Source organism: Panthera tigris, chromosome B4 (genome assembly GCF_018350195.1).
Source record: "Panthera tigris isolate Pti1 chromosome B4, P.tigris_Pti1_mat1.1, whole genome shotgun sequence".
Taxonomy (NCBI): Eukaryota; Metazoa; Chordata; class Mammalia; order Carnivora; family Felidae; genus Panthera; species Panthera tigris.
In genome coordinates, this window is record NC_056666.1 from 60141770 (window position 1) to 60163177 (window position 21408).

At 41.6% G+C, this 21408-nt stretch overlaps 1 protein-coding gene across 9 annotated transcripts in view; it reads left to right on the top strand.

Moving 5' to 3' along the window:
• The window catches only part of PPFIBP1 (PPFIA binding protein 1), a 174704-nt gene that overhangs the window by 76338 nt on the left and 76958 nt on the right, over positions 1-21408 (top strand). For 4 of the 9 annotated variants that reach the window (XM_042992014.1, XM_042992005.1, XM_042992011.1 and 1 more), the window contains exon 1: positions 25-305. The exons of 2 other annotated variants lie outside the window; for them this stretch is intronic. The gene's annotated coding sequence lies outside the window, so the exon portion shown is untranslated. Of the gene's footprint in view, positions 1-24; positions 306-20779; positions 20799-21408 lie in introns of those variants that run through there. 3 more of the 9 variants (XM_042992012.1, XM_042992013.1, XM_042992009.1) reach the window with 2 other exon arrangements.

The following is a 21408-nucleotide window of genomic DNA, read 5'->3' on the forward strand; positions in this document are numbered from 1 at the left end:
CTGCCAAAAGTCTGTGTTCTGAGACTGTTGGTTACTATGGCAACACAAGGACCTAAGTTATAGTCAGAAATGTGGAAAGAGAAAAAAAAGGGATAGAAATCCACAAGGGCTGTCTCCTTGCTTCCAAACTATTCTGTGCTCATACCATCCTAAGCTGAAGAGGATCCCTCCTGAGGGCAGAAGGACAAAAGTGATGGCGGTTCCTTCCTTCTTGCCATGTGGGTGTGTAAGATGGTTCCTGTCTTAAGGGAGTTGAGAGCCTATTTGGTGAGACGGACATAAACCACCTGTTATAGGACAGAATGGTAAGTGTAGCAACAGGACTTAAAAATAACGTGGGAGAATAAGAGGAGGTGCCTCATGCAGCCAGGGTGAGATTGGGTAGGGGTATCAGGAAAGGACTCCAGGAGGAGATTACTTCTGATCTGAGCATTTATGGGGGAGTAGAAGTTAGTGGGGTTAAAAGGGGTAGGGGTCCAGCGAGAGGGCCTTCCAGAGAGAGGGGATAGCTTGAGCAATGACACCTGGCTGACAAACAGCCGACTGTGTGGGGAGATCAAGTATGATGAGGTAAAGGGGAGTCAGTGAGATCATGGAAGGCCTTCCACCCCTGTTAGGGAACTGGGATTTTTTTTCCTGTAAGGCTGTACTTAGGATGGTGGTATTCAATTATCAGGCATTCTTCCAGGTAATTCAAAATATATTGAAATACTTGGCATGATTAAAACAAAACTTCCAGTGGACTTGGCAGGGTAGATGTTATTGGTTGGCTTTCATGAGAATGGGATCAGTAGGTTTGTACTGGGTTGAGGAACGAATGAGCAGAAAGGAAGTGAGAACAGTGAATACAGACTATTTTAGAAATGTCTGAGGGGCACCTGGGTCAGTTAGTTAAGCATCTCAGGGTTTGTGAGTTTGAGCCCTGCTTCGGACTCTGTGCTGACAGCTCAGGGCCTGGACCCTGCTTCAGATTCTGTGTCTCCCTCTCTCTCTGCCCCTCCCCTGCTCATGCGATCTCTTTCTCTCTCTCTCTCAAAAATAAACATTAAAAGAAATTTTTTTTTTAAGTCTGAGAAAGTAGAAAGGAGGAAGCAGAGTCAGGTTAGTTTCTGCCCCCACTTCCCAAATAAAAAAGGGATAAGGAATAAATACAGGGGGAGACTTTTAAAATAAAAGAGATTGGCTGCTACTTTTGGAGAGAGTAAAGATGGGATTCATGGCTTGGGCACAGGGGTAGGTTGTTACACCCTCATTGTTATCCCATGAGATTACAAGGAGGAAAGTGAAAGTACATATAGAGAAATTTGTAGGAATGCAATGCTGAGGACCTCCATTTTCTTCTTTGAGTTTCCCAGCTAGGTGTTTGCCTTATTGTAAGATTAAGTCTATATTTTTTAATGCCAGTCTGTTGGCTGGATCTTTGTTCAGTTCTGTTAACTGCTTCCAGTAACATGGGTATCCTGGTCCTTCTGGAATTGGAAGCAGCATCCTTTCTGTTGACCAAGCCCTCTCATCTCCCAGGCTGCTCTTCCCTTAACCACTATTGTGAACTCTTCCCTTTCCAATGGCGTCATGAAGTTGTTTGAGAATTGATCAGATCATAGCTCCACAGTGATCGAGTCTGGTCACTTTGCCCTCACTGCTATAGTGTTCTCAGTGGGTAATTCATAGTTAGAAGTAGCAAATCTTTCATTGTTACCAAATGTGCAATTTGGAGGACAGATGTGCATCATGTAGGATTAAAGGCTCTTGGTTGCATGGACTAAACCAAAAAAAATTTTCTATGAGCAAAATCATCTTGGCAAATGAGTTATAGCAACCCCAGTCTGATCTAAACTAGGAGGCCATACGATACTGCTTTCAGGTCCGTTCAGTGATTTTCAGGAAGGGAATAGGGTACCTACTCAGAGTTTCCTAGAGGTAAAGCACATGTGTACTTTGAACAAGTATGCTCTTTTTTTTTTTTTTTCAAGTTTGTTTATTTTTGAAAGAGAGCACAAGTGTGGGAGGGGCAGAGAAAGAGGGAGACACAGAATGTGAAGCAGGCGCCAGGCTCTGAGTTGAGCCTGATGCAGGGCTCGAACCCACGAGCTGTGAGATCATGATGTGAGCTGAAGTTGGACACTTAACTGACTGAGCCACCCAAGCACCACTGAACAAGTATGTTCTTTTTTTTTTTTTTTAATTTTTTTAATGTTTGTTTATTTTTGAGAGAGAGGGAGAGAGAAACAGCACGCGAGTGGGGGAAAGGGCAAGGAGAGGGAGACACACAGAATCCGAGCAGGCTCCAGGCTCCGAGCTGTCAGTACAAAGCCCAGTGCAGGGCTCAAACCCTTGAACTGTGAGATCATGACCTGAGCCAAAGTCAGACGCTCAACGGACTGAGCCATCCAGGCGCCCCTGAACAATTATATTCTTAAGTTAACACTGATTAGATTCGCTTTTGGTCCATTTTTTTAAAAGTTTCAAGTTTTAAATAGCATTTTAAGAAACCATAAGGTTTTTATACTTGTCAAAAAAGAGTCATGGATTTAAACACACACACGTGCACGCACAGGAAAAAAGCCAAGAAACACAGGTTGACTTAAAAGAACCTCAACTCATTGGAATCTATCAGTTGCTTAGGATCTTATCCAAATATTTTCTGTCTTTGTTTCCATTTAACAAGATTACATTTAAAGCTTGCTGTGACTCAAGTTTTTCACTGTTGTACTGGCTTAAATTTTAGGTTCTGTTAAAAAAGATTGTTTTAGGCAACTCTGTTTCAGGAGTCGGAGTTGGGGAGAAACTGTATATTCTTCCCCAACAGCTGGCAAATGGCCGCAATTCTGATGAGTGGTTGAGGACCTAGATTAAACCCTGGGGAGTGGGGTGGAATCAGAACCTGCAGACTCTCTAGCATTTAATGAGTTTCTACTACATGGTAGGTCCTGCTCTAAGCACTTTACAAGTATTTAACTCTCACAGCAACCCAATCAGTTAAGTGCCATTATTTGCTCCATTTTACAGATGAAGGAACCAAGGCATCAGCAATTACATAACTTGCTACACGTTCCAAGATCGTAAACCCTAGAACCCGAATTTAAACGTACACAGCCTGGCTCTAAAGCCCATACTCTTACCCTCTACATACTCTTGTCTCTCAGGGGGATGACCGCCTCTCTCCTCCCTGGAAGATTCTTAGGAGAGTTGATCCAGCCCCAAAGCAAACCCATGTCCTGTTTCTTTGAAAGAAACTATTCTGAGTGGGGCAGTGTGTTCTAAAAGATATGCAAGAGGTGTGTGTGGTACGTGGGACTGACCCAACAATGGCATCCACATTTGGGGTGGGCTAGAAGATTTAAATTAAGTATTCACTTCCTCTTTGGCATAATGAGACCTGGATCCCTGTGCTCTAGCTTTTTATAAAAACTTGTGATTGCCTCTCAGAGCACTGGGAACCTAGGAAAGAATTTGTGAGGAGCTTTCTTTACGTGAAGTTGGAGTGAAGGTAAGGGAATAGCTGAACATGGTACCGTTACCCATGGAAATGGAACACTTTGAAATATATATAAACATTTAGGTGGCAAAAAGTATTTCCCTGCCTAAACCACCAAAATTTACAGTGATCCTGAAGGTAAAAGAGTTTCAAATGCGGGAAGCCTCAGAGAAAACTTGAAAATTTATTTGTACCATTTTTCTCTCTTGATACACACACACACATACACACACACACACGTACGTACGTATGTACATGTGTACCGTTGACACTTGAACAATACAGGAGTTAGGTTGCCAACCCCGCCCCCCCCGTTCCCCGAACACAGTTGGAAATCTCAGTATAACTTTAAAAAACAATTTTTTTAATGTTTGTTTATTATTGAGAGACAGAGCATGAGCATGGGAAGGGAAAAGAGAGGAGGAGACACAAAATCTGAAGCAGGTTCCAGGCTCTGAGCTGTCAGCACAGAGCCCGACGCGGGGCTCGAACTCACAAACTGCAAGATCATAACCTGAGCCGAAGTCAGACGCTTAACTGACTTAGCCACCCAGGTACCCCTCAGTATAACTTTTGATTCCTCAAAGCTCAAATACTAATAGCCCTAATAGAGATTGTATTGTATTGAAAAAAAAAAAAAAATCCATGTGTAAGTAGACCTGTGAGGTTCAAACCCATGTTGTTCAAGGGTCAACCATGTGTGCATATACATATATATGTATTTCATTTTAATATACAACTCAGATAGTGAAAGTCTCTGAAACTCACCTTCTCTCTTGCGCCAGAAAAAAGGGCAGTCACTGTTAATAGCTTGATATATATAATTCTTCCAGATACATTTTTTAAAGCATGATACATAGAAGCAATGGCATATCATAACATGTTTAGGATGTTATGATGGGCAGTGTAGTCAATTCTAAATGATAACCTAGCTTTCACCTCTAGTAAGAGATCAGGAGATTATTGGTTCTCATTAACTTGTGTTAATTTCTTTAAGGCCTTAATTTGACTTGCTGGTCTTGCTTCTGTTGGATCACAGTTAATCTAGGTAGTGTAAGCTGGCTAATCGTTGCCTTTTCTCCTAAGTAAAATCATCCATGATAAAACCCCCTGAGATTTTTAAAAATGATAGTATGTCATGAATTTACAATGCTTAAGGCCTGAAGCTAGTGATAACGGTAACTTTAAAAATTGGAGCACTTCCTAAAATCCATTTGGCTTGATAGGATTTGGAACCTAGATATACACAGTAGGAAGTTTCTAATTTAGAAGTTAAGCTACTAGTAGGGTTAATTTTGTGTGTTATCTAGACTGAACCACAGTAGGTATGCTGATATTTGATTAAGTATTTTTCTGGGTGTGTTTGTGAAGGAACACAGGAACCAGGCTGGAACGCTGGCAGAAAAACCAAGCGGCACTCAGAGATCTTGGTGGATCGGAGATTTATTTAACACCGGCGGGCTCAGAGGAGACCGTTTCTCCAAAGATCTGAGACCTGAGCACAAGTATGGGGGACAATTTATAGTCTGTTACTTCCGCATTCTGCATTAGTAGTAATTTTGTGTACACAGCAAGCAGGGTGGAAAGAAGAACCTGGAAGAGGGGTCTCTAAGCTAGAAACTAGAGTTTATATTAGTCCCGTAGGCCATCTTATGGTGCATAACTTCACTTATTTTCCCAACATTTCTAGAGGAGATTAATATTTGGCAAATTACCCTCTCCAGTGTGGGTAGCCATCAACCAGTCTTTTATTTATCTACCTATCTACCTATCTACCTATCTGCCTACCTATCTATTTACAGTTTATTTATTTTGAGAGAGAGTGCACACATACACACATGGGGGAGGGGCAGAGAGAAAAAGAGAATCTCAAGCAGGCTCTGTGCTGTCAGCATAGAGCCTGACGTGGGGCTCGAACCCACATACCATAAGATCATGACCTGAGCTGAAATCAGGAGTCAGAATACTTAACCGACTAAGCCACCCAGGTGCCCCAACAAATCTTTTAAAGGCCTGAAGAGAACAAAAAACTAAGTAAGGGAGAATTTGCTCTCTCTGCCTGTCTTTGAACTGGAACTTTGGTCTTCCCCTGCCTTTGGACTCAGACTAGAACTTATACTGTCATCTTTCCTGGTTCTCAGGCCTCTGACCTTGGACTGGAACTAAACCACTGGCTCTCTGGCTTTCAGATGGCACATCTTGGAACTTCTCAGTCTCCATAAATGCATGAGCCCGTTCCTTATAATAAACCTGTGTGTGTGTGTATGTGTGTTCGTGTGCACACATACACACACACACATATTTATTAGTGGTCCTGTTTCTCTGGAGAAACTAATATAGCTGCATATTTTTTATCTTTTGAAATTATGAAATATTTTAACAATATGAAAAGTTATCACAGACTAATATAATACACAGGGACACAACATCGCATCACTTCTGTGATAGTCTTGCCCATAATGCATGGTCTCAGCCTACTAATGAGACAGTATCAGACAAACCCCAATTGTGAGACATTCATCAAAATAGCTGACAAGTGTGAAGGCCATAAAAGACCAGGAAAGACTGAAAAACTGTCAAAGACTACAGAACACTAAGGAGAAATAACTACTAGTGCACATGCTATTGTAGAATAGAAAAAGGACATTAATGGAAAAAGTAAAGTGATTTCAATATCTTCTTTAGTTTAGTTAAATAGTATTGTATTATATCAAGGTTAATCTCCTGGTCTGATCATTGTGCTGGTTGCACAAGATGTTGATATTCGAGGGAGTGGGTTGGGGTGATGTATGGATACTGTGTTTGCAACGTCTCTGTAAGCCTATTATATGGTCAAAATAAAAAGTTTTGAAAGAATATGTAAAAGTCTAGTAAATCATAAGAAACACCTATAGACTTATCAGTTCAGTCAAGTCTTAACATTTTGCCATATTTGGGTTTTTTTTGAAGATAAATAAAACATTCTAGATAAAACTTAAACCCCTTTCTAGTTCTCCCTTTTCCCTTCTACCCCATTTCTCCCCTGATCACTCTCTTGAATTTGATGTTTATTTACCTTATGCATGTTTTAATACCGTCTTTTTACATATTTACTGTGTTTTATTTTTGGAGACAAAAACCAAGGTAAATTTGAATTTACTTAATACCACAGAACTGTACACTAAAAAATGGGTGAGATGGTAAATTTTATGTTATGTGTATTTTACCACACACACACACACAAAAGTTGGGAGGGGGGAGAAAAAAACCCAGTGTAAGTAGATTACAAGAGATGTTCTTTAGAAACCAGGAAGTCTCCTTATTCCCATAGCTTGTTTTATAGGAATTCTTGTGACAGGGGCATCCTTCTTCCAAACCAAATTCTTAGCTGAAATATTTAGTGTTTATTTTGGGGGATGGGGAGAGGACGGGTACATACAGTTTCCTATGCTCTACTTGTATGTTTATTCGCAAACAGACAAAACCTTACCAACACTCACGCACCTTACTAAAGGAGAATGGTGTTTCCGTGTAAAGCAAAGTTAAATGTTCTCAAGCCTCTGTAGATGCCGCACACTCTGCTGGGTGCTTTCACATGCTCGTTCACTGAATTTTCATGACTGTTTTCTGAGTTGTGTATTTTTGTCCCCATCTTAACTTCTTGTGCAGTTCAGACCACCCAGATCTGCCTTCAGAGCCCAGAGGCCCTATCGAGCTAGGCTGCTGGGAACTTAGCCTCAGCTGATTATATATTGTGGGTTGATATGCCTAGTGGACAGTGGCAGTAGATGAGCGCTGTAGGTCTTCCACATATAAGCATTTAAAAAATTTTTTACTTAATGTTTATTTTTGACAGCGAGAGAATGGGGGAGGGTCAGAGAGAGGGAGACACAACTCAAGCAGGCTCCAGGCTCCAAGCTGTCAGCACAGAGCCCGATGTGGGATTCAGACTCCCAAACTGTGAGATCCTGACCTGAGCAAAGTCAGAGTTTAACCAGCTGAGCTACCCAGGCACCCCCATATAAAGCATTTTTAATACACAGGCACAGAAACATCACACAGCCTTCTTTTGTAAGCTCCAGAACTGTGCCATCCGAAAGAGTAGCTACTAGCCACATGTGGCAATTAAAATTGAATTAGTAGTTTGGTTCTTCAGTCATACTAGCCAAATTTCAAGTGCCTAGTGACTGCCCATAACTAGTGGCTAGCTTATCACCGGACAAACTAAACATTCCCGTCATTGCAGAGAAATTCTGTGGGACAGAGCTGCTCTAGAAGGTCCCTATGCTGTGGCTTTTTGTGCATTTGGGTAGCACTCTGAACAAAAAGTTTCACTAGAGGCAGATGGGACAATATTCTAGCATCAGGATTTGGCTTTCTTGTCAGGATCAGGTGACCGTATTTCTTCCAAAATGTCTAGAAACAGGACTAGTGACAGTCTTCAGCGAAGGGCACCATTTTAAAAAGGTGTAGACAACTGGGTTGGATAGATTCTCATTCCCACTTAGTGTAAACAGAATATATCTGTACAATACTTACAGTCCATCATGAATACTGTTTGATCTATGAAAAATCATTTGTGGCAGCCATTATACTAAACAACGACCCTCTGGTGGAGCAGATAATTGACTTGATTTTCTGTTTACGTGAGCTTTTGATTAGTCATTTGAGAGCTAACTGCCCCAGAGTATAGGTAAAAAAAAAAAAAAAAAAAAAAAAAAGTAATAATCCCCTTTGTATCACAACTGCCTGTGTTGAAGTATTTTGAAAAATGGCAGGCACTGTAACAGCCTGTGTATAGACTGTGTCATTCAGTCCTCATAACAGCCCTTCCTGTAGATATTGCTGATGTTAACCTTATTTTGGACTGGCTTTAATTCCCCAAGGGCCTATGGCCAGACTGTTGCATGATGGAGATGGTTGCTTCTTTATCTCTTAAGTGAGAACTAAATGCAAATTATCCAGTTGCCAAACATATAGGCACATAGCTTTTGTCTTATTTCCTAATGTCAAGGCTTATACCTACTTGAGGCCAAGATTGGTAATGCCTCATGCAACACCAAATATGGGGAAACTATAGTCCTCTCCTAGCTGTTAAAATACTTGCTGTACTGTTCAAAAATTTTTTTTGTTTTTTAATTTAACAGTTGTGTGCCTACCAATTGAGTGCCTGTCAAATTCCAGGCCACTTCTAGCAATAGCAAGTCCATTTTTAACTTGGTTCTGCTTCCTCTACAAAATAGAGATAATGATGCTTTTCTTGCAGAGTTTTGGTATTTATTAGAGATTATATATGTGGAATGTGTATGGTAAATGGTTTATTTTCATTCCAGAATTAAAGAAAACTGAAACTTGTTCCTCTTTCGTTGGTACTGCCCCCCTCTGGAGAAAATGTTTTTATTTTATTTTAAGGTTTCAAACATAGACTCGTGTCCAACCCTGTTTGTGTATCAAAACCATGTGCACTTAATAATTATACTTGTATTTGTGTGGTTATCTGACCACCTCCTGCCCCTGCGCTGGAGCTTCCACAAGAGAAAGGCAAATCTATGTGGTTCTCAGGTAGTATCTATGTGCACCAGCTTGGTGCCTGTTCTGTGAGCACCTCCAGGATGTGGCGGTCATAAGGAACCACCAGAGTTATCATCCTTTCTCAGTGTCTCACTTGGGAACCATACTGGAGACTTTTCCATTTCTAGTACGTTCTCCAGTTGGGGTGGAAATGCTTGGAAGAGCTCTTTTTGGGACTAAGCGGAGGTCGGGTGAAATGAATGCCATCCATGCTGTATATTTAGATGGCATGGATACAAACTGTTTGAGGCCAGCGGTTCTTCCTTTGCTATGATTCTCACTTGGGTCCTTTTGGTGGAGAGAATTTTCCACAAGAAATCTTTGGGGTGGAGGGTTGGGGGGCGGGAATGTAGACTCCTGAGGTGCTTTTAGTTATCTCAGAGGAAACAAGAAACCCCAGAGCCTAGTTGGCATTTTACTACCTTAACTTAAAAAACTAGCAGTAAAATGCTCAAAATGCAAAGCTTTTGTTCTTGTTCTCTAGGGCATTGCAAAGGAAGGAAGTGGAGGTGTGAATGAGGTATAGAAATCTCAGGAGATGTGTTCAAGGTTGGTTATTCATAAGGAACCCAAGAGTCCAGAGGTGGAAAGATTAGCATGCAGGTCCCAAACTAACCCAATGGGAGAAAATATGGACAGGAGGTGGCCAATACTATTCTCAGATTCTGGAAGATCAGAAAGATGGTATGCAGTATCTGGGGAATGAATAAAGAGTAAATGTGAATAGAAGCTGAAAATCTGAATACCTGTTATAGGTGAGCCTAGGGTGGGGGCTAGGGAGAGATGCGGGTTGGCTGTCTCTGCATCTCTCTGGCAATTATCATCAGCCATCACAGAGTTCCCATCAGCAGACACTGCCAGGGGGCCAAAGCTTCCTCTCCTTGCTCCCCCTCCCACCTGTAAGTGCTTTTTACATTTTTGTCCAACCTTTTCTTAGCACAGATGAAGCTTTCTCTCCACTTCCCTAAAGCTAAATAAAATTAAGCTACAGGAGGTTCTTCACCTCTGGCTCAGGTCTCCTACAGCATCTTTGAATAGAGCTGTTGTGTGTTTGCACAATGGTCTCTATTCAATTACCAGCCACTTGTGCATGGCTCCTTTGGAAGAGAGTTACCCAGAATGCACTTGTTGTGGTGGCCTACCAGCATTAGAACTGGTTAATGAAAATGACATCAGTTAGTGATAACTATAGGAAATGATCAGGCAAGGCACTTCCAGATCTTTTAAAGTTAAAAATAACTATTTTTTTAAATGTTTATTTTATTTTTGAGACAGAGACAGAGCATGAATGGGGGAGGGTCAGAGAGAGGGAGACACAGAATCGGAAGCAGGCTCCAGGCTCTGAGCTGTCAGCACAGAGCCCGATGCGGGGCTCAAATTCACGGACCGTGAGATCATGACCTGAGCCGAAGTCGGAACCTTAACCGACTGAGCCACCCAGGTGCCCCCAAAATAACTATTTTTAAAACAACACAAGATGATAGTGGAAAATTAGAAGACAAAAAAGAGGAAATATTTTTTAAAGACTACCAAAAGAAAAATTTTAGGGTTAGAGATTAGATCAGCAGTTGCCAGGAGCTGGGGGTGGAGAAATAATGTTTGCTGCAAAGGGATAAGAGGGAGCTCTTTGGGGGTAGAAATGATCTTTAAAGCACTGGGCAATAAAAATGTACTTTAAGCTACAAATGCAAGCCAGTAACTTTTTTTTTTTTTTTTACACTCCAAGAAGTCATTTATTTTTATTTTTTTCCCAATATATGAAATTTATTGTCAAATTGGTTTCCATACAACACCCAGTGCTCATCCCAAAAGGTGCCCTCCTCAATACCCATCCCCCACCCTCCCCTCCCTCCCACCCCCCATCAACCCTCAGTTTGTTCTCAGTTTTTAACAGTCTCTTATGCTTTGGCTCTCTCCCACTCTAACCTCTTTTTTTTTTTTTTTTCCTTCCCCTCCCCCATGGGTTTCTGTTACGTTTCTCAGGATCCACATAAGAGTGAAACCATATGGTATCTGTCTTTCTCTGTATGGCTTATTTCACTTAGCATCACACTCTCCAGTTCCATCCACGTTGCTACAAAAGGCCATATTTCATTCTTTCTCATTGCCACGTAGTACTCCATTGTGTATATAAACCACAATTTCTTTATCCATTCATCAGTTGATGGACATTTAGGCTCTTTCCATAATTTGGCTATTGTTGAGAGTGCTGCTATAAACATTGGGGTACAAGTGCCCCTATGCATCAGTACTCCTGTATCCCTTGGATAAATTCCTAGCAGTGCTATTGCCGGGTCATAGGGTAGGTCTATTTTTAATTTTCTGAGGAACCTCCACACTGCTTTCCAGAGCGGCTGCACCAATTTGCATTCCCACCAACAGTGCAAGAGGGTTCCCGTTTCTCCACATCCTCGCCAGCATCTGTAGTCTCCTGATTTGTTCATTTTGGCCACTCTGACTGGCGTGAGGTGATATCTGAGTGTGGTTTTGATTTGTATTTCCCTGATAAGGAGTGACGTTGAACATCTTTTCATGTGCCTGTTGGCCATCTGGATGTCTTCTTTAGAGAAGTGTCTATTCATGTTTTCTGCCCATTTCTTCACTGGGTTATTTGTTTTTCAGGTGTGGAGTTTGGTGAGCTCTTTATAGATTTTGGATACTAGCCCTTTGTCCGATATGTCATTTGCAAATATCTTTTCCCATTTGGTTGGTTGCCTTTTAGTTTTGTTGGTTGTTTCCTTTGCTGTGCAGAAGCTTTTTATCTTCATAAGGTCCCAGTAATTCATTTTTGCTTTTAATTCCCTTGCCTTTGGGGATGTGTTGAGTAAGAGATTGCTACGGCAAGCCAGTAACTTTTAATTTTCTAATACGCACGTTAAAGGAAAAATGAAACAGGTAAAATTGATTTTATTATATTAATACGTAACTCACTATATGCAAAGCATTATAATTTCACCATATATTAATAAGATCTTTTGCATTTTTTCCCCAAGTCTTTGAAGTCTGGTGTGTATTTTACACTTTTACGCTACCTCTGATGTTGGATTAGCCACATTTCAAGGGCTCAGGACCCACATGTGGCAGCTCTAATGGGCAACACAGTTGAGCATTGTTTTGGTGGTGGTTAGGCAAGTGTGTACATCTGTCAAAAATCATCAGATTGTATATTTAAAAAAGGGTGACTTTTACTGTATATGAATTATACCTCAACTAAAAAAAAATTTTTTTCCTGTCAGCCAGAATGAGCTAATACAGGTTCCTTTTATGAACATCTATTAAAATTATTCTTTTAAAATGAATCTCAGAAATAGAATTGGGCAATTTTTTAAAAAGTTTATTTATTTATTTTGAGAGAGAGGGCAAGTGGGGCAGAGAGAGAGGGCGAGAAGGAGAATCTCAAGCAGGTCCCACACATTGTGGAGCTTGACATGGGGCTTGAATTCACCAACCGTGAGATCATGACCTCAGCTGAAATCAAGGGTTGGAGGCTTAACCGACTGAGCCACCCAGGCGCCCCTAGAATTTGGCAATTTTTAAAAAATAAAAGTCACACACATACACTAGAACCCCCCAAGGCATGTACTCTTCTCATAGATTTCAGATGTGTGTGTGTGTGTGTGTGTGTGTGTGTGTGTGTGTGCTTGTTTTTCCATTGCAAAGTTTAGAAAGAGTGGTGAAAATTTAATTAGTGCTGCAATTTTTAAAAACAGATTTGCATGTGTTTGACAAAATAAAGATGAGCACAAATTGTTTTGAGAAAGACCCAATGCTAATTCTAGGAAAGAGCTTGTTGGTTTCCCTTCTGTTTCATAGCTGCTTGGTGGTTTTAAAAACTACTTGTCTCTGGACTCCCTTTTGCTTCCATTATATAACATGCTTTGTAGTAACTATTTTTTGACTGTGGATCTGTGTGCAGGCCTTTGTAGGGTGTGTGTGGGGGTTGGGGTGGAGCTCATGTACCCTTCTGATAGGAGGAGGTTGTGGGGCAATGTGTTGTGGAGGAGTACGTTTAACTTTCATAACTAAAGCCAGAAAATATTTTTGGCTGTGTGACAGTGTGTCAGTAGTTATAAATAATTTCATTTGCTGCTTGGCAGCTATTTTGCTGTTTTCTTTTTGCACCTAAAATTTACTGTTTAAATTTTGTTGGAGCTAATGTAAACATTTCACAATTTACAAATGAGTAAGTCTAAGAGAAATAGCTTCTAAATGGCAGTAAAGCTCAGGTATCTGGGCCAAAGAGATAAAGAGAAAATTCATTAGGTCTGGAAAGCAAATTCTGTAAGTGTAGGCTGGGGAGGACATACCGATAGGAAATTACTCCGCAGCATACATAGAGCACAGAGTGTGATATTGTTGTTCCGAAACTTTACAATCTGAAGAATACATTTACAAAGTGGACCACAGGTCAGTAACCAAATAAACTCTCCTCATTTCGATTCATCTTTGTTCAGTGTCCTGTGCTCAAGAAGCAGTTAATTTAAATCTGTGGTTATCAAGATAGCAGTTCATCTACAAGCAGGAGAGATCAAACTTCAGTGTGCATCAAAAATGCATAGCCCTGACCCCAGAAATTTCTAGTTTAAGAGACTAGAGATGGGGCTTATTATCTGCATTCTTAACATGTACTTCCAGTAGGCTCCACCTTGAGAAACACTGGTCTAGAATAACCACTTAGACTTTTACTAGGTTTCCTCTGTATATTAGATATGTATGACATCTGCCAAATGAAAGGCAGATACCTATTGGGAACGTGCTATAGCTTGCAATATGAGGCAGAATTCCGGGTGGTGCAGCCAGTGTGAAGAGAAGGAACTCTGAGCAGGAGGGCAGTGCCACTAACCATTGACTCAGTGATAAGGCCAAGATTTAGATTAGTGGAGATGAAACTGGGTGTTTGTGTACCTTGAAGGAGATAGCGTGGGAGTCAGGTGAAGGATAGCATCACCTGGGGAAGGAGCTTTACTTAGACGTAGACTGTACTTTTGGAGTTGTAAGGAAATTTTAAAGGGAAAAAAGGATTATGGACATTAGGAAGCAGTTGTGAAGGAAATGTAATTGATTGTTGTCACTGGTTCTTAAACTTGGGTATGCATTAGAAGCACCCTGAGGACTTGTCAAAGCACTGAGTGCTGAGTCCCACCCTCAGAATTTCTGAATCAGTCTGGGGGTGGGGCCTGAGAATTCCAATTGCTAACAAGCTCCCAGGTTCTGCTCATGCTGCTTCCTCTGGGGACCATGCTCTGAGATTCACTGCTCTTTTTTTTTTTTTTTTTTTTTTTAATTCTTATTTATTTTTGAGACAGAGAGAGACAGAACATGAACAGGGAAGGGCCAGAGAGAGAGGGAGACACAGAATCTGAAACAGGCTCCAGGCTCTGAGCTGTCAGCACAGAGCCCGACGCGGGGCTCGAACTCACGGACCGTGAGATCATGACCTGAGCCGAAGTCGGACGCTTAACCGACTGAGCCACCCAGGCGCCCCTGAGATTCACTGCTCTTAATGAATTTGGTAACTTAATCTATCAGAAACCCCTAGATGAGGCTTGGAACACATTTTGGGGGCAAGATGGAGGATGGGATGGTGGTCAGAGTGTTTTGAGTCAGAGTGTCCTACTAGATGGGCTGTCTTTCCTCCCTTTTCTTCTGAGATTTATTTACTCTCAGAGCAACTGGTCCAGAGGTGGGGACAGGAATGTGGTCATGGAGAATAATTTGAGAACTGTAATCATAGTCCGAGTATGGCCAGAGTGCTTCTAAAACTGATTAAAATTGTGTTTCTTAGATTTTATTTAAAAAAAAAAAAAAGTAAGTATGGTATATCCTATTTTAGTGTCAACATTTACTAGAAGGCATAGTAACTCACTGTTTGGTGGAAGTCTTGACTCTAACATTGAACTCATGAGCTTGATCACTTAAACTTCCTCCTCTTCCAGTGTTCTTTATGAACAGCAGCATTGTCTGCCCGGTTTTTTTGTGGCACAGTTTGGGAATCCTCCTGGACATCATTCCTTCTTTCTCACACTTTCAGCCCTGCATCTAATCATTCACAAAGTCCTGGTGATTCCATTTCCTAGTGCATCTTTTCCACTCCATTGCCATCACTTTGTCCACCAACTCTCACCTGCATTCCGCATCTTCTCTCTTTCTCTTCTGATTCATTGTCTACATGGGAGCCAGAGAGAACTTTTTAGAAACACAAACCACATCAGGTCCCTTAAGACCCTTCAATGACAACCCTCTGTATTTAGTATAATCTTTATTATTTTTTAATGTTTATTTTGAGAGAGAGCGTGAGTGGAGGAGGGGCAGAGAGAGTGGAAGAGAGAATCCCAAGTAGGCTCCGTACCGTCAGTACGGGACTCAATTCCACGAGCCCTGAGATCATGACCTGAGCCAAAATCAAGAGTCGAACGCACAACTGCTCAACCGACTGAGCCACCTAGGCACCCCTAGGTTAATCTTTAAATTCTCAGAATGGTCCCTGTCAACATCTCCAGCTTATTTTGAGCCACGCCCTCTTTGTTCTTCAAATTCCAGCCCTACTGTCTTTTTCACTTCCTGAACTAAACATGTTTAAAAGCATTGCCCTTTGCTGAGGTGATTCTGGACGTATATCTGGAGAGTATCTACGGAGAAGAAGGTGTATGTGGCCCTAGTCCTGAGAAAGCTTTTGTGCAATTAGAAAATGGTGGCCCTGCAGGCAGATACAGCCCCTGAGCTGGAACAGACTGGATTTCAGCCTCCACTCGCTAGGGCAGGGCACCCTGTGCAGGACCCAACCTGCATAGCCAGAATGGTGACCCTGACTCAAGATGTCAGTTGGTTTGCCTCCAAATTAAAATTGGTCTGTTTGTCTTATTTAGAAGTGGAATACTGGGCAACTTCTGGAGATTCCTGAAAGCCTAGTGATTTAGTAATGATTGTAAATACGAAAAGGCTTTTACCGTGAAGCTATAGAAATTGTTCTTTGCATGGTGAGAATAACACGTATGTGTCTTCCCAAGCCAGCATGGTTACATCTGTGTTGATTGCTCCTAGCTGTGTCTCATCGTTGAAGATCAGGAGTGATTTACAATCTAGAATGTCTTTCTCTGTTAGCCAGTGAGGCACAACATTCTTTCGTGTGACATGTTTGCTCTTGTGAAAATGACTTGAAGTATTTGGGACCTGGCAGGAGAAGAAATGGGAGGGGACCTGATTCTTGCTAGTCATGAGTCATCTTATAAAAATTTATTGAACATTTTATTAAGCACTTTCATTGTTGGTACAAAACTATTCATCAATCCTAGATTGCTTTGATGTACCTGTTATATCTCCACATGTCCTCTGCCAGGACTCGAGCATGAATCTCTCTCTGAACAAGCACTGAATAAATATTATGATAATTTTACCTTTGATTTGAGGGCACTTTTGTTTCTTTTTTTAAAGCTCTGTGTTGGATATTTATTTATTTTTTGGTCTTTTTTCGGATTTATGAAAGTGCCTAAGTATCGGGGTAGGAGGGGCAGTAAAGGAAAGTATGGAAAACAACCACATGTGTGTGGTACCTTGTCATTTCAAACACTGATGGACATTTTCTGAAAGAGGTCTCTGCAAGAGGTCTTTCAGTAGGAATAGAATTTGAATCTGGGAGCAAATAATTGCTCTGTAAATGCTTATGATATTGAAATTGCAAATACACTATATCTAATCGAATTAGTTTGTCATGTTCATTACTGGGTAAAGGCAGTTGTTGACTGTGGACACTGAAAAGGCCAGCACATTGTTGCCTAGAAGATTCATCCTTCTCTGTTGAGCTACAGCCGGATTTTTCAGGCCAGCTTACGCTCTGAACTCTGCCTTCTTGCACTGTGTCCTGTGCCTTTGTGATCCTGGGTCCTTTCACCCGTGGCTTAAACAACAGAAATCTATTCTCTCACAGTTCGGAGGCTGAAAATCCAAAATCAAAGTGTCCACCAGGCTGGAGCCTCCTGAGGGCTGTGAAGGGAAGGAGCTGTTTCAGTCTTCTCTCTTGGCTTGGCTGGTAGATGGCCGCCATCGTAAGTTTTCATGTCTGTCCATACATGGCTGTGTGTCGAAGTTCCCCTTTTTTATTGGGATACAACTCATATTGGAAGAGGACCCATCCCAATGATCCCATTTTAACTTGATTGTTTCAGCAAAGACCCTGTCTCCAAATAAGGTCACATCCTGTGATCCTGGGGGTTAGGACTTGAACATATGAATTTTGGGGGAGACACAGTTCAGCCCATCATACCACCCATATCTGAACCTTGATAATAAATTAGCCTCATAAATCTAGCTATACTTATTGTGGAATCTTCTGTAAATCACCAAAAGAAATCTGTAAATTAGCTGAATTTTAAGTCCTTTCTTTTCAACCCAGCAGAGTGCCTTAGTGTTGATGGTGTTGATTCTGCAGTTTACAGTACTCTCCCTTATGTTCATTTCATGAGTCATTAGACCAGAAAGTGTTAGGTAAAGGAAAACAAATATGAGAGTGGCACCTTTAAGTAAGGGGGCTTTGGCCACTCCCTTTCCACCCAAGTCCATGACCTATAAAATGTCCAACCCTTTCCAAGTTCTGAGGATCTAAGATAGAACATGTTGATGTGTAGTGTGTTTTTACTTGACATCTATTTTAATTACACCATCCTTGCATATCCTTTATTTTGCACACAAGCCTGATTTGGCTGAGTGGTTTTGACACTCATAGCCCTCCAATGCTTTGGACTGTTTATTCCAAGAGCTTGCAGCTGAATTTTCTGGCAAGTCATTGTGATACTATCCAGTGATTCCTTCAGAGATGTAGGTTTTTGAGCCAAAGGATATCTTTTCTCCTCTGGGCTTTTCCTAGTTTCTGGAAGATCAGGGCACCTGCCAGGCCTCTGTCTCTGCAGATACCTAGCACCTGTCATGATTGTATTTTTAAGCTTTCCCCATTCCCTGTTCCCAAGCGTGTCCTGTTAATGTGACTGTTAATGTACTTTCTTAGACTTCTGAACATTGAGTCATAATCCATATTTCATTTCTCCTAGCCTAAAAGACCAGGACAAATGGGAGCTTTTCTCTCCTTTCTACCAAACGGTATAGATTTTGTCTCCCTGCAAGTATATTCTAAAATAACAGCAATCTGTCAGTAAAACCACACATCGAATTCAGGGCTGGTTAGATACTGTGTGGCATCATCCTTATTCATTGCTCTGTAAGCCTGGAGCAAGGTGGAAGCAACCAAAGTCAAAGGTCCTTTCTGACTCTATGCAAAAGGCCCTAGTAATCTTTCCTATTAAGATGAAGTAGAAAACTACAAAATTTTTTCTAAATACTAATACATATATTTCCCTAAGATAAAAGGTCACTTCTCTGTTCCTTCTTTACATGGCCAATGCTCCCTTTCTCCCTCCTGTGCTCCCCCCAGAGTGAATAACTTCTAAACTAGGAGTTTCTCACAAGTGAAAGTTCTTGGTCAACTTAGGGATTGCCCCTCTTCTTTGGCCAAGTCTCTTGAGGAAAGGCACCTCTTAGGGGAATTCTCATGTAGAATTGGAACAAACATGTGCATCTTTTCCCCTAACCTCTTGGTGTTAAAAAAAAAAAAAAAGATTTAGGGGCGCCTGGGTGGTTCAGTTGGTTAAGCATCCCGCTTGGCTCATCTCACGGCTTGTGAGTTCAGTCCCCATGTTGGGCTCTGCTGACATCTCAGGGCCTGGAGCCTGCTTCAGATTCTGTGTCTTCATGTCTCTCTGCCCCTCCCCTGCTGGTACTCTCTCTCTCTCTCAAAAATAAATAAACATTAAAAAAAAATTAATGAATGAGAGCCATTCTTTCTGCCACCCTCATAAGGGATAGATCACTTTTTCTGCCACTTGCTAGCCAACCCCCATGTGGTGGGCCACATTTTTAACTAAACAAGAAGCAGTAAATATATCAACCATCTTAGCTAGCCTGAAAACGTTGATTTTTGTTTTAGACGTTTTGTCTCTCACTGGTTTGTTTTTCTTCATGGAGCCTGGAGCTGATGTCATACCTAAGCAGAGGCCTAGGACCCCATCTCTCCAGAGGCAACCATGTAGCTTGAGAGTCAATCCTAGATTTGGATCATTCCATTACCAAGAACCAGAACCTCTTCAAGGCTACAGTTGGAGGCTTCCTGATTGCCCTGATTGCCCTGTTGGAGGAAATCCCAGAGGACAGCAGAACCCCCACCCCCAGCCCCACCCCGTCCCCCTGCCCCAAGAAGCTCCAGAGAGGAGCCCAAACTTTCTAGCATCCACCTGGTAACCTGATGGTTCTGGCACTTGATCTCTTCAAAGAAGACAAACCTAAGGGATCCCACATGAATTCCAGTTTCCCAATTGACTAAAATACTGTCTCCAGCTTCTTTCAGAGCTTAGTTATGAGGATGTTTTAAATCAGCTAGAGATCTGAAGTATCGGGCAGTGGTTCTTTGGCCCTTGACATCAGTCTTCTGGGCTAGTTTTCAACTTTGGCTTATGGACTGTCCTTGAGTAGTTAGACCTTCCTCTGATTTCCTCTCTCCTTAGGATACAGGGCAATGACACCAACTCCCAGTTCCTTCCTTTGGGTAAAGAACTACACCAACTTTGCAAGCTTGACTATAGCTCTCTTACTGGGACCTCACTCCACAGGTCTAAAACATTTCAAGAGGCTATGTGAGGTTTAATTTCTCTTCCTATTCCCTAGTAAGATGTTTTCACAGAGATTTGTCTCTGGGAGCTGTTTCCCCCTTGTCACTGTAGGAGGACTTCCTAACCTCCTTTGGCTTTTTTGCCTACACACTGGAGCCTATAGCAAGTTAAGAACAAGCTCCTCAATGGTGACAGCCATGTACAAATGAGAATCCTGGGGCATGTTAATGGCTCTGCTTAGCTTTTAGCAAGCTTCCATCTCTTCTTACTGTCAGAGTCCTAGGCTGCTAATGTTCCGTTGCCACAGTTGGACAAGCATTTAATGAAAGTTACTGTCTGCTTTCCATTCTCTTTTTTCTTCCCTGTTTCCCTTCTTCTTTCTCCTTTTCATTCTTCCTTTACTTTTTATACCCCTATATCCATTGTTTCTAAACATAATGTGTACCACAGGGGATTTTTCTTGTGCAGGTGGGGGTCTGTCATGAGAACATATTTATGGAACCAATGAAGAAGTGTGCTAAGCTCTGGGTTTGTAAAGTCAGCACAGGATGTTCTCAGCTGATATGTGGCAGGGGCAGAAATTGTAGTTATATATGCCCTATTTATTGAATCCTTAAAATGGACCAGGCCTATGGGACACAAGGCACATCACACACATTTTCTCAAATCATTTTCCAAACTGTGCAAACTGCTGCTGACAGCAGGCTCTGTGCTGTCAGTGCAGAACCCGATGCAGGGCTTGAACTCAGGAACGGTGAGATCATGACGTGGGCCTAAATCCAGAGTTGGACGTTTAACCAACTGAGCCACCCAGGTGCCCTGGATTATTTTATTTCATGAAATACAGTACTATTAGACCATCGGGGTTGGGTTTTTCCTCCCCCCCCCCCCCCCAGTTTAATTGCATTGTGCCAATATTCTATGGGATTTCTCTCCTTCTCTGATGAAAGGCTGTTTTCCCATCTTTGTTTTTAGGACCATTTGTTTATTTTTCAGCCTTTTTTTTTTATTGAGGTATAATTGACACACGACATTATATTTGTTTCAGGTGTGCAACATAATTCAGTTATTTGTATATATCGTGAAATGATCACCTCTTAGCAACTTTCCAATATGAGGTACAGTAGTATTAATTCTAGTCACCATGCTGTCCATTACATTTCCATGACTTCTTTATTTGGTAACTGGAAGTTTGTATCTTTGGGCCCATTTTGTCCACCCCTCAACCCTTTACCTCTGACAGTCTCCAATCTGTTCTGTGTATCTATGAGGTTGGGTTTGGTTTTTTGTTTTGCTTTGTTATTTGTTTTTTGGTGTTTTTTTTTGGAATTTCACATAGAAGTCAGATCATATGATATTTGTCTTTGTCTGACTTACTTCATTCACTTAGCATGATGTCCTCAAGGTATGTATGCACCATGCTTTCTTGTGTGTGTGTGTGTGTGTGTGTGTGTGTGTGTGTGTGTGTGTGTGTGTGTTTTAGAAAGTGGGGGGAATGTGTGAGCAGGGGTGGGGGCAGAGGGAGAGGGAGAGCACTCAGTTTCACAACCATGAGATCATGACTTGAGCTGAAATTAAGAGTTGGATGCTTAACTGACCGACCCATCTAGGTACTCCCCATGCTTTATCTATTTGTCTGTGAGTGGACACTCAGGTTGTTTCCCTATCTTGGCTATTGCAAATAATGCTGCAGTGACCATGAATGAGGGTGCATGTGTCTTTCTGAGT